Source organism: Oryctolagus cuniculus, chromosome 11, assembly GCF_051225735.1.
Source record: "Oryctolagus cuniculus isolate XC-2025 breed Fujian yellow rabbit chromosome 11, ASM5122573v1, whole genome shotgun sequence".
Taxonomy (NCBI): Eukaryota; Metazoa; Chordata; class Mammalia; order Lagomorpha; family Leporidae; genus Oryctolagus; species Oryctolagus cuniculus.
The window spans coordinates 43,892,319-43,906,364 of record NC_142877.1 but is presented as its reverse complement, the minus strand read 5'-3'; the positions used below and the strand labels follow the sequence as shown (position 1 = coordinate 43,906,364).

At 48.0% G+C, this 14,046-nt stretch overlaps 1 protein-coding gene across 1 annotated transcript in view; it reads right to left on the bottom strand.

The window, feature by feature from the left end:
* Positions 1-14,046, bottom strand: part of SLC24A3 (solute carrier family 24 member 3) — a 527,286-nt gene that overhangs the window by 385,109 nt on the left and 128,131 nt on the right. The window lies entirely within an intron of this gene.

The window sequence follows — 14,046 nt, the reverse complement described above, 5'->3', positions numbered from 1 at the left end:
GAGTCAGGGTCTACTTAAACTCAACATCAAGGTAACTGGCACGCCACTTGGCAAAACCCAGGTTTAGAAGAGGTGGCCGGACTCTGGTTCCCAATCTGCCAGTCTCTGGATGGCTGGCCAGAGTGTCTGCATGGCTTTGCCCATTAGGTCAAGTATGAGCAGCCACTGCTGGCTGGAGTCTATCACCCCAAGACAGGGCCTGGCCATGTTCCCAAGGAGCCACCCGGATACAGACAGCAGGGTATGTATGCGTCTCCCGTCTCAGCACAGTCAACGACTTTCCAAGTAAAATCCAGCACAAACTAGCAAAGAAATGACACATTTGGCCACTGGTGAGTTTAAAAGTTCTGTGTATCCAAAACCACCGAGCAGGTAAGGCTCCACTTGGAGAGCCCACATTCTGTATTGGAGCAGCAGAGTAGGATTCCTGGCTCTGCTCCCAATCCACCTTCCCACTAATGCACACCACGGAAGGCAGCAGGCGGTGGCTCAGTCTGGCCCCTGCCACCCAACATCATCAGACCACAGATATTAAATAGGTGGACAGGGCCAAGTACGGATGGCAACACAGAGCCATGGGAATTCACACCTGCTGCTGCTCAGAGGATAGGGTTGTGAGCACAGTCATGCCAGAGGGCAACTTGGTAGAATCCGTAACAGCTGAGCTTGCCCAGACTGTATCTCATTACTCAGTCATTCAGCTGCTGGAGAAATCTGTGTGACCAGAGAAAGGTTCGGGGGCGGGGGGAGTACTGTCATAGTAGAACCCTGCAAACAGCCCAAATGCCTTCAACAAAAGCAGCTAACCCAACTGTGATACGGTCACACAGCAGGATTCAATGAGAGCCCCATGCATCGACACAGGCAAATCACACAAATGCAGTGTCCCCGGAGTGAGGACACGCACATGGTGCAGAGTCATGGATGCTGTGTTTAGAAGCAGTCAGCTACCCTCGAGTTATCTGTGGATACACACGTGCGTAGAAAGGCATCCACACCTGCATGGGAAGCACAATAGACAATGGCTACTCCGGAGAGGCAGGGAACAAAACGCACGTGCAAGAAGCGAAAAGTCTGCAAGGGACCTCAAAACATGTTTGCAAATACTTTGTCTTAGGTGGGTGATGGGTATGTGGATATTCGTTACATTATTCCCAATGTGTTTTTACATCTGGAATAGTTTGAGATATTTTTAAAATGTGTAATAGTTTGCTATAATGTTTTAGAATTAGGAGGTGACATATGCTTCAGGCAGGAGGGCTGGCAGATGATTTACCTCACCGGGAATGCCTGGCAGGTGGGAGAGTTTGGTCTTAACCCCAGGCATTGCTAACCTGGGGTCTATAGACCCCACCCCCATGTGTTTATGGATAAAATTTCTGGAATCAGGGGAGTGAGGTGAGCCACACAGATACACTCATATCCATTTACTCGAGTCCAACTGAAACGGAGCACTTCTTTCTGATAGGATGTAGGCAGTACATCACACAGTCTTAGTAATTTCTAGGGCTTGATCATCAATAACACTGGGTATCTTCCAGCCCATTACAATGTGGCAGACATCTCAGCATCCATTTATGCTCACCAACAATTCAAAATGACAGGCATTATTGGGCTCTCCACCAATAACGTTATACATGTGCTAATAGAGAAGCACGTGGATCACTCCTCCAGGGAGTCATGTATCCACAACACTGACAACTGTATCTCAGCATAATTGGAATATTCCATGGCTATATATCTTATCCTGTGTGTTTCAAAACAAAATTCTCCACCAGACTGCCAAGGGATTAAGGACCCTGAAGAAGGGGAGGGGCCAGGGACACCTGCAGGGTCAGGGTGGTGGCTGCCCAATTCCCTCGGCTCCAGGTTGGAGGGCCAGAGACAAGAATCAAATCTCCACTTAAGGAGAGAAGAGAAGTGGTGTGGGTTTATAATTTAATAGACATAGTGTGCAGAACCCAGGAACGAGGGTGGGATATTTCCAAAAGTTCCATCCTTCTTACCCTGTCTGCTTACTGAATTTCAATCAGGGGCTACCTGGTGAAGTGTTCTGAACTCAGGCATAAATTTAACCTAAGAGCTGAACTGGTGGATAAAAGTCTCTCCAAGGGCCCTCCCAAACAGAGCAGGAAGTGCAGTGAATGAAGGCTGCAACTTGCAACATTGCAATTTGCCATGAAGGTGCAACTCAGTGACTGCAACACATGCACCATCCTCCCTCCAGGCCAGGCGACCCTGGGGCGTGGCCCTAAGCCCTGGGATGTCTGAGCAGTCATAAAGATGCCCAGATGGAAGGGAATGCAATTGCTTCCAGAACGAAGCAGCCTTCTCTGCAGCCAACAGCCCATCAAGAAGGGGAGCTAGAGCTGGCGCTTTTGCTCCATAAGGAACAGACTGCAGAGTTTCTCCACCTTGAAGCTGCCCATAGAAGAAGTGACTTATCTGAGGAGTGAGGCTGGCAAGAACCTGGCATGCAGTGGGTGAATTTCCACGAAGTCACATTTATAGTCCACTTCCCAGGTGCTAAACACGCTTCGAGATGTGTTATGAAAAAATCGCTATGACTGAGGTCTAATTCATTCAGCTTTTTAAAGTGCAGGATCCCACTACAGCCTCTGCAGAGTCCACCTCCCCCACACCCGGCTCCTACATGACTACCAGGGTGCTTTCTGCTCCTACAGTTTAGTTGACATTTTCTAGACTTTATGCAAATGGGATCATACACTATGGACCCTTTTGTGTTTGACATTTTCATTTGGCATGGTGTTTTAAGGTGCTTTGTGTTTTTCCATGATTGATTTGTTCCTTTATTACTAACCAGCATTCTTCTGCATGGGATGTACGTATCCCGATTTGTTTCCCCATTTACCAGCAGGTGGGCATCTGGGTTTTGTCCTATTTGGGGCTGTTATGAACAACACCACATTGAAAACTCGTATGCATATATTTCTGTGACCTTCAATTTCCATTGCTCTTTTATAGATACCACAAGGTGGAATTGCTGGCTCATATGGTAAGTGAATGTTTATCTTACAAGAAACTCCAAGCTACTTTCCAAAATGACTGTGCCATTTTAGAATTCCATCAAACACACACTACAGGTCTAGTTTCTCCAGATCCTTGCCAACACTTGGTGTTGTCGGCTTTTACACTGTAGCCATTCCAGAGCAGAGTAGTACTGTCATTTCCTGCTGCCCACTGATGCTGAACGTCCTTCCCTGAGCTCACAAGGTCATCTACCTTGATTAGTGCTAAGGGATCCTCTCAGGGGGCCTTTGCCCTTGTCTCCAGGTTCCTCTTCCACCTCCCTGTCTTCGAGCAGATTTAAGATGCAAACCTTTTACAGACCAGGTTCATGTCTTTATAGTGCTTGTATCTCTAGCACAGAATCTGGTACACAGTAGGTACTCAATAAATGTCTCTTGGGGGGAAAAAAAGTAAATTCCAGTTGATTCTAGATGTATCTAGATGTTCTTGGAAGTGACTAAAAAGTGCTAGCCAGTAGGTTTCTCTACTGAATAGCTCCAGCCTGCTCACTGGTTTTAATTTCTGTGATTAAATTCTCTCCCTTCACATTACCTTGCCCCTGGCCTGCACATGACCGACCTTGCACATGAGGGATTTCAATCTACTTTAGGCTTGCTGAGCTGCTAACAGATGCGTTTGCTTTTACTTGAAATTCACTGTGTATGTGAAAGCACAGACTTGCATGAGGGCCTTAAAAACTTTTTTTTTTTTGACAGGCAGAGTGGACAGTGAGAGAGAGACAGAGAGAAAGGTCTTCCTTTTGCCGTTGGTTCACACTCCAATGGCTGACGCGGCCGGTGCACCGCGCCCTGGCCACAGCAGAGAGCTGGCCTGGAAGAGGGGCAACCGGGACAGAATCCGGCGCCCCGACCGGGACTAGAACCTGGTGTGCCGGCGCCGCAAGGCGGAGGATTAGCCTAGTGAGCCATGGCGCCGGCTTTAAAAACTTTGAAAGATGACAGCGGGGTAGGTGTTTGGCACGGCAGTGAAGACCCTGGCATCCTGTATCAGAATGAGCTCAGGTCTGGCTCCACTTCTGATTCCAGCTCCTTGCTCATGTTCACCCTGAGAGGCAGCAACTGATGGTCCAAAGACTTGAGTCCCTGCCACTCATGTGGGAGACTAAGGTTCACAGTTCCTGGTTCCTGGCTTCGGACTGGTCCTACTCTGACTGTTGAGGGCATCTGAAGCATGAACCAACAGATGGAATATTTCTCTCTTGCTCTCTCCCTCTTTCAAATAAAATGACTGTTTTCTTATTTAAGATGTAGAATTACAGAGAGAGAGACAGAGACAAAAGTCTTCCACCCATGGTGCACATAGTTGCAACAGCTGGAGCTGGGCCAATCTGAAGCCAGGAGCCAGGAGTTTCTTCCAGGTCTCCCACGAAGGTTCAGAGACCCAAGCACTTGGACCATCTTCCATTGCTTTCCCAGTCATAGCAGAGAGATGAATCGGAAGTGGAGCAGCTGGAACTCGAACCAGCGCCCATATGGGATACCGGCACTGCAGGTGCCAGCTTTTACCCACTATGCCACAGTGCTGGCCCCTGTGTGGGTTGTTTTAAGAACTAAAAGGTACATGTAGCAGCTCTCCACACATCAAAGAAGCCTCTAGAAAGTGCTGGTTTCCTAGGCTCCGTGTCACGCTACTGGTGCCTGTGCAGGTGTCTTTTAGTAACTGATACACTGTCCCCCAGCTGCTGTGAACACTGGCATTAAAGCTGGGACTCTGTAGAACCACCTCTACTCAACAGAGCCTCCTGCAAGGCCACATTCCCCACCCTCCCCTCAGGGACACTGAGTGCCCATTGGTAGAATAACAGAAGCTAAGGCCCTTCTCTCAAGAAGAGAGTTTGGGCCAGCACTGTGGTACGGCAGGGTAAGCCACTACTCGCGAAAAGAGCAGCCCGTCTGAGTGCTGGCCTGAGTTTCAGCTCCTCCACTTTGATCCAGCTCCCTGCTGATGCACCTGGGAAAGCAGCAGCAGATGATCCAAGTGCTTGGGCTCCTGCCACACACATGGGAGAGCCAGATGGAGTTCTGGGCTTCTGGCCTCAATCTGGCCAAGCCCCAGCCATTACAGCCATCTGGGGAGTGAACCAGCAGATGGAAGATCTCCCTCTCCCTGTCTCTCTCTTTCTCTCTTCCTCTCTCTTTCCCCCTTTCTGTGTAACTCTGCCTTTAAACTGTGACGTGGAGATGACAAAAAAGTTGAGGTGTGAGCGTGGGGAAAGCATCTCTCCCAATACTCCCCCAGGGTACTCTCTGCACCTGGGCCATGGACAAGTGTCACAAACAAGGCAGCCAAATGCCAAAGGCCAGAAGCACCCAAGGAAGACAATGCCAAGGAGCAAGGGATGCTGGGGGCTGGGTCGGGGGAAAGGGAAGGGCATTGCCGCATGTAAAACCCATGGGAGGAGCTCGAGGCAAGCAGTCTGTCTGCACGTATTGCTGAAGGTTTACATCAAATGCCAGTGGGGCCAGGACAGAGGGTAGGGGGCAGTCCAGCCTGCAGTTTTACTCCTTCTTGGAACTCTGAAGAGAAAGTGAACAAAGTCTGCACCCCAGACTGACTCACAACCCAAGTAACTCACGGAAATGTTGTCCAAAAAAATCTCTTCTTTTGAAACCATCAGTCAATCTCATTCTCCCAACAAAGGACAAACACGAAAAACAGTATCCATCCAAATAATGGCCCTCCCAATAAAGTCATCTACATTACATCATCTCCCATGCTTGTACCCATCAACTAGCAATGACTCTCTGGAGTTCAGGCATGAGAAAGACGCTATGATTGATTACTGATGTCTGGAACACACAGAGGAGGGGAGGTGACAGCATGTATGCCAAGTACTTAGTCCTTTTTGTTTGCAAACTTCTAATGAATTAAAATACTAAATAGTTAAATCAAATTATTCACATATGCCCTTAACATTTTCTAAATACATAAATAATTATGACAAAAGCAAAGGCAGAGAGAAAAGGGAGGAGGAGAATGAAAAGAGAGGACAGGAGAGAAGAAATTAAGGAAAGAAAACTAGGAGTAAATTCAGACAGAAATAAATTTGTAAAAGTAATTTCACAAAGTAACTTTGATCTGTTCTGCCAAATTCTATTTTAATCAAATGCCCTTTTACCAACTACAGAAAATTAAATTTTGCATCAGAAAACTATTTACCATTTGTCATTTATAAACTCCCCAGCTGTGAATTGAATTCCTTATAAATAGCAGAGCTGGTAACTCGCAGTAATCCCTGGCTTACAGGAGGGCGACGGCAGCCAAGAACTTCTCTGCACCATTTTCTCCAAGACTCCCAGAGACCTCCAACGGGGCTCACGCTCTCAAGGCTGCTCGTTATCCTGCTGGATCTGTAGCTGAGCGTGTCATTTACAGGGATTAGTCAGGGACATCAATGAGACAACGGCTGCAGCTAAGAGCTTCAGGACATATGCCTCACAGGTGGTAAATTGTGTAGACAAAACAGCTACCAAAGAGAATCAAAGGATGACAAAAGTAAGAGTCCAGAATGCCAGACATGCAGATTTCAGGTGCTCCTTAACTTATAAAGGGGTTGTATCCCAATAAACTCATCCAAATTGAAAATGGCATTGAGTCAAACCCGTATAGAATACACTCAACCCGGGCCGGCGCCGCGGCTCACTAGGCTAATCCTCCGCCTAGCGGCGCCGGCACACCGGGTTCTAGTCCCGGTTGGGGCGCCAGATTCTGTCCCGGTTGCCCCTCTTCCAGGCCAGCTCTCTGCTGTGGCCAGGGAGTGCAGTGGAGGATGGCCCAGGTGCTTGGGCCCTGCACCCCATGGGAGACCAGGAGAAGCACCTGGCTCCTGGCTCCTGCCATCGGATCAGCGTGGTGCGCCAGCCGCGGCGGCCATTGGAGGGTGAACCAACGGCAAAGGAAGACCTTTCTCTCTGTCTCTCTCTCTCACTGTCCACTCTGCCTGTCAAAAAATAAAAAAAAATAAAAAAAATTAAAAAAAATTAAGAATACACTCAACCCACAGAACATCACAGCCTAATTAAACGTGGTCAAACCTTAAACCTGTGACTATTCCATGTAACTTACAGACTACTTTACTGAAGGTGAGAAGGAGGATGGTTGTATGGTGATGATTTCACATCCATCATAAAGTTGAAAAACCCTAAGTCAATGCATCCTAAGTCAGGAACCATTTGTATTTGGTAGTGGTTCAACCTGAATTTAGGTTCACTATTCACCTGAATAGTGGTTCACCAGAAACAGCAATTAAGACAAAGATCCAAGGCAAGTAGTTAAATGCAAGATGAAGAGACACCAGTAGTGAGGATGTAGGATAGGGAAGAAGGGATCCAAAAAGGGAATCAGTTAGATGCCAGTTACCGCAGTGGGACACTAAAGCTGAATACTGCTGGGAATTCTCGAAAAACGTGTAGGACACGCACCTCACCGTCAGCCCACCCAATCGGTTAGGGATGTGGGGTATTTCCACACTGGCTGGCACCAGTTCCTGGTTGCAAACTATTTCCAGGGGCGAGCACTGCCCCCTTGGAAAATGAGCTTGGGCAATGAATGCTCACTTAAGTAATAAGACCTGAGATGAGCTGGGCACGGCACCAACAGTATCTCAGACAGGGGCCAATCCCCATGGCTGGTGGAAAGAGACACAAGAGCAGTGGGGCTGACTGTGAACCTAAGGCACAGACCTAGGGAAGCAGGCAAGGAGAGAGACCACGGCATGGGACAGAGATGCTGCAGGGTCTCCCTATGTGGAGTCAACACAGTGGTGGGCTTGTTCTTATGGCTTAGGAAAGGACTTCTGGGAGAAGCAACTTAGGAAACTGCTTCTTGGAAAGAGGGTCTCTGGATTCACCAAATGTGCATTTCTCAGCAAGGCACTGGGCATGCCTAGGCAGACAAGAAGTGCCAGAACACTTGTCCTTTGAGAAACGCATGTTGTAGGAAGACATGGGGATGGATAATGCAAGCAGACAAATTCCATACTAAGCAAAAAGTGCTTGGTGCCATGTGACAGGGAAATGGGAAGGGACTGGGCCTTTCCCAAGGAGAAATCACTCCTGGCTCGCTGATCTTTGAGGAGGGGGTATCTGAGAAGCAGGTCACATATGGGGGAGATTTTGAGCAGAACAGATGGAGAGGAAGGGAGACCATTCTAAGAGTGGAACGTGAAACAAGACCTCGATGGGAGACAAGGATGGGACTGATGAGCTCACGACATAGCAAGCATTCAGTGTAGACCCCCTCGCACTCCTGGGGCTGTCAGGGGCAGAGGAAGAGATAGCGCACAGGTGAGCTGGGGTCTTGGGGAGGGTTTCAGTGCCAAGCAGAGGGGGAGCTCTGGCACGTGGGAAGGCAGAGGTACAACATCCTGCCAGACTGGCAGTAAGGCGACTCTGCCAGCCTACGGGGTACTGACAGGATTCGGCAGCCATGGCTGGGGTGGCAGCATGCTAACAGCAAGGAGAAGATGCATGGAGGAGATAAAAAAAATTGCTAGCAAGAAAGAACAGTCTATATCTGCTCCAGCAGAACTTCTGGCCGTTATGGAAGTGTGCCTTTGCTGTACTGTCCAATACAACAAGAGTTCACCTTTTGTTATCCATCAACTGATCCTGTAGATAAAACTGTTTGCACTTGTGGGAGAGAATCTGAGGCACTAATGTGAGAGATGGCAGTGAGAGGGCACAGAACCCTCCAATCACCGGGGACTCTCCAGTCCTGGAAGCAGCGTGTTATCCCCTGGAGGCCCGTCTGCAGTGTGAAATGCCTTTTGCCAGCCCTTAAAGAATGTCCAAAGTACCCAAAGTACGGCAACGTGAAACTGAATCCCGCATCCCTACAACAAGGAGTCTTTGGTCTCCAGCAGAGCCCAAACGGATGTCCCCCAGGGGGCAAGGGCAGGGGGCACAGTCCATCAGCACCTTGTTGTGACCTGCAGAGGAGCTGTCTGCCATTCACTGGCAGCCTGGCTGCAGAACACAAGCCAAGGATGGAGCAGCTCCTGATGGAAGGCAAGTGTAACATTCTGTGCAGCAACAGACTTCTGGGGGCAGGACCAGGGCGGGCCAGAAATGAGCTGCACACGCTGTATGTAGTCTGACAGCTTCTCAGACATTATCGTCCTGTCCCTCCACAACAGCTCTGCAGAGCCGAGCCGGTCTCACCATGCTCAACGGGCATATGCCAAGGCTGAGGCTTAGCCACAACTGACCTAAAGTCCACTGCCTCTAAGAGAGGGGCTGGCAGGGGCCTCAAACACAGATGCCACTGGCCTCCGATGCCACCTCTTCCACCACACCAGGCACCTCCTCACACACAGCGTTTTTGATTTCTGCAACGTCACTTGTTCAGCCATCAACCTGCATTCGGTTCTTAACGGGCAAAGCTGGACTCTATTCCAGCTTATTTTATAAACTGATGATTCATGAAGATTAATTTTATAAGATGCCAACCTATACTAGTGCCTTGTTTTGTTTTTTATTTCTTGATAGGCTTTATTTTCTGGAGTTGCTTTAGGTTTACAGAAAAGCTGAACAGATCACACAGAGTTCCCCAGAGGTACCCTAGCCTCAATTTCCCCTGTTGTTAACATCTTGCATTGGTGGGGCCTTTTTGTAACAATGGATCACTCCATGTCCATACGTTGTTATTAACCAAGGCCCCCAGTTCATATTACAGCTCACCCTTGATGTTGTACATTCTGGGGGTCTGGACAGATGCACAGTGTCAGGTAGCCTCCATCACACACAGTATTCACACATGACAGCTGCACAATCCAGCAAACCTTCTGGGATCCACCTATTGGTACCTCCGTTCCTCCAGTCCCCTGAGATGCCAGACAACCACCACTCTTTTCACTGTTAAATTCCTAAATGAACTAGTTGCATTGAAATCCTGGCCCAAGTCTTTTTTTAGGAAACACAAACCAATCCAAGACCAAGTCATTATAGATGCAAGGTTATAACCCTGTCTATAGGTATAGAAATTGAGGTTTTAGGATGTCTACAAGCGCTGTTCAGAGATGCAACAGTGGTTCCACCATATCATTAAGCTTCAAAAATAACATCATAACAAAAATTGAACTAGAAAGTTTAAAGGCAAGAGAAAGCAATACACTTTGATGAGTCTCAACTGCTCACTAGTCTATCACCAACCACTGTCATGTTTATTCATGGAAGGAGCAGGTGTCCACAGATGCTGGTCTGCTTCCCCCACCCCAGAACCCAGTGCTCAGAAGGCAAGTCTACCATGATTCTTCCCAGGCACAGAAATGGGGCCTCATTACCATGGCTACGTGACCCACATAACCTCCAGCTCAGCACTGACCCCAAGTACAGTACACAAGGAATGGCACAATGGCCTTAGGAAACATGGCAGGGGCTACATCTCTTATGTGCCACTATTCTTGCCAAGCATTTAGCACCTATAAAGTCACAACCTAATTCCTTTCTTGAATGCAGAACCTACCACCTGGCCCATGCGGCCTGCCATCACCTGGCTTCCCTGAGTGTATCCAGCACTGTTACCAACACTCCTGGCCAGAATTTGCTTCAAACCCTCACTCAGCAGAACGGGTCTCATTCGGGGCTCCAAATCCCAGAGAAGCGCCTTTCTCCAATCTTACCTCTGCCTGTGGGATTTCAAATGACCCCCGAAAGCCTCCATCCTCAATGAAATCTTACTTCCTGCTCTGGTTTGAATATGGTTTGTCCCCTCTAGAAACTTGGGTGGAGTTTAGTGTGACTGTGGTGTTCAAAGTTGGGACCCTGGGGGTGATTAGGGTTATGTAAGGTCATCAGTATGGAGCATCCATGTTTGTGGATTTATAAGAAGAAGGCACACATGGGTGTGTTTCCTGTCTCTATCCATGGGACACTCCATCACCAAGTGCAGACTCTCAACCCTGGACCAGAACCATGGGCCTAACCATTTCTTTTCTAACTTGCCCGATCTGGGGTATTGTGTTGTTAGCAACAGAAAGAAGAATACAACACTTGCTACTCAGCCATCGTTCTTTCTCCTATAACTTTCAGAGAAACAAAGCTGTACATTTCTACTGGGTCCTATACAATGTCTCCTGTACCGATGAGTTAAGATGCACTGAATTACACCACAGGTGGCACGCACTACACTCCAGGTGATGGGTCTGACTGATTGCTTTACATGTGTTAACTCATTTAATCTGCCCTGTGCCTGGATCCTAGGGTTATATGGACTTCACAGATGATGTCAATGGACTTGTCCAAGGTCCCCCAGTCAGAACCAAACTCAAGCTCAGGCTGTGTGGGTCAGACATCCTCTCTCAACTGTGTTACTGCCTTGAAGTTTCAGTGGTAAGCCATCCGCATGTGTTCCAGCCTGAACCGCTGGCCAGTTCAGAACAGATCATGGATTTCCATTTCTTCTATGCTTCCATGAATGCCACCCCTTTCCTAGGGTGGTCCTTCTGCCTTTTCATACTCTATACATCCATCAAGGGCCAACTCCAGTGACACCTGTTCTATGAAGCTATACTCATCAGGCAGGATTAACCCACCCTTTAAAACTTCTATCTAATAGAGAGAAGAAAAGAAAATAACTTCCTTCCACTACTAGAAACACAATCTTATCATCTGGTACATATATTTGCACAATGTAATTTCCTTTTTGCACCTAAAAGAGTTATCATCAATATATTCTCATGTCATTCAATATTTAACAGCCAGATTTATAATGATTGCCCAATCTTCCAATGCACGATTGTTATATAATTTAGTATGATCTTACACATCTGATCTGTCCAAAGATTAAAAGAGTCAACTCAGCAGAAATTCACTCTGATGTATACCTAGGGCCAGATTTTTTTTTTTTGAACACTGGCAGTGTATTAGTCCCATGGCTCTGTCCCAGTTTCTCACGGTGCCTGGGTAAGAAGTAAAGACTGATTTATTAATGGACCCACCCTGGCCAATAGCCCAGTCATCTGTGTCACTGCCAACACTGTTTGACTTGAATTTTAAGCCCAAGAGAACAGAGAATTAATAAGATTAGCTCACTGTACAGGGCATTACAATTATTAAATTATTTAAAGTCTGCTAAAGGAAAAGCAGACCCACCAACATAATTCATTCTTACAGGTACAAATAAAAATTGGTGTCTGCCTATATCAACCTAAGGCAGATTGACATTATAATAGTGACAACAACTACTATTAATATTCTATAAAGATTTAAAGCACTGTTGGGGCTGGTACTGTAGCATAGTTAGTTAAAAGTCTGCTTGCAGTACCAGCATCCCATATGGGCACCAGTTTGTGTCCTGGCTGCTCCTTTTCCCATCTAGTTCTCTGCTGATTGCTTGAGAAAGCAGAAGATGGCCCAAGTGCTTGGGCCCCTGCACCCACATGGGAGACCCAGAAGGAGCTCCTGGCTCCTGCCTTCAGCCTGGCCCACCTCCAGCCATTGTGGCCATTTGGGACTGAACCAGCAAATGGAAGACCTCCCTCCCTCTCTTTCTCCCCCCCCCCCCACCGACTATAGCTCTGTCTCTCAAATAAATGAATAAATCTTTTATAACAGAGCTTTTAAGGTTTACCATTTCATTTACTCTGCAAATATTCCAAAAATGGGTAACAGAGTTGAGGAAGCAAGTCCAGACAGCCTGGGGAGCTTGTCCAACGTGATGAAGGGGTAGAGCTGAGACTCAGGTCTCAGGTCTCCAAGCCTATACATTGTGCTCATTTCTACCATGCCACGTTCTCTATCCAAGGCCCCTTCCCCATACAGAGGATCTGTAAGGCAAGTAAAATGACATGCATGAGTCTACAGGATGCAGAAGTTAAGAGCTTCTCAAGGAGGCACACGCAACCTTGCAGAGAAAGCCAGGCCCTTACTTCTATACAAGCTCCTGCATGGAAGTTCAGTTCCCTTGGCCCTAACTGTGCATGGGAAATGAGGTGTGTCCTTGCTCATGGTAGCTATGCTCCTGCAGGTCGTAGAAGAGGACCTCGCCTAGAACAGCTTTGCTTTGCCACATCCTGTCCTGCAGGAGGGCACATTCCAGAACACAGATCACCTCTTGGAGATGTGGCTAGAGAGCACAGGTGGATGGGGCCAGGGTCAGGAACACAGAGGGACAATGAGAAGATGACAACAGCTGGCAATGGGAGCTTTCAGCCTTTAAAGATGGGAAAGGTAAACTGTGGCATACTCAGTATGGGTTCAGTTCCCTGGGTTGGGTGCTACAGCACCAGCTCTGACAGGAGACACAAAACCCTGTACTGCCTTGAACTCCTCTATAACACACTCCCCAGAGCAGGGGATGAATAAGACCCAGTTTTCAAGGTTGTATGAGCCTCTGAAGACTGTGGACCTTGCACAAAACACAGGTTCCTGGGCTCTGGCATGCCTGGGTAGTGCCCAGGAATCTGTATGCAAGGACCAACTTCTTGGGTGACTGTTACAAACCTCTATTAAGGACCTCTGAATAAGCTAAAGTCTCAAGGCTACCATCAACCCAAAACACTGGGCTGGTTTTCTTGCCATGGTGGACCTCCACCTAGGAGATGTGTCCCTAGCTGGACCATATTCTAAGCCAATAAACTCAGCCCCTCTGGTATAGTCCAGGCATTAGGACACTCAGAACTCTGCAAGTGATCCCATCCGGGCACTGGGGAGAGAACAAGTCTAGAAAGTCCTAAACTTGAACTCTGGGTCTCTGTGGGGGTGTTGGCTGCACAGGCTATGAGAACAGTGCAGACAGGACAATGGGGCCACACAAAGAATCCAGCCACACCCTCTGTCATGATGCCCCTGTGTGTGCCCCTCTGTGCTACACACAGGATGGCTGACACAACAGAAACTCACTATCTCACAGGCCTGGAGGCCGTAGTTCAAGACCAAGGTGCCAGCAGGGGCTGTAGGGGACAGCTTGCTTGTGTCCCCAGTCCTAGTTCCTACTGGTTTTCTGCCAATCATCCAAACATGTGCCTTCACCTTCACACAGTGTTCCCCTGGGTGC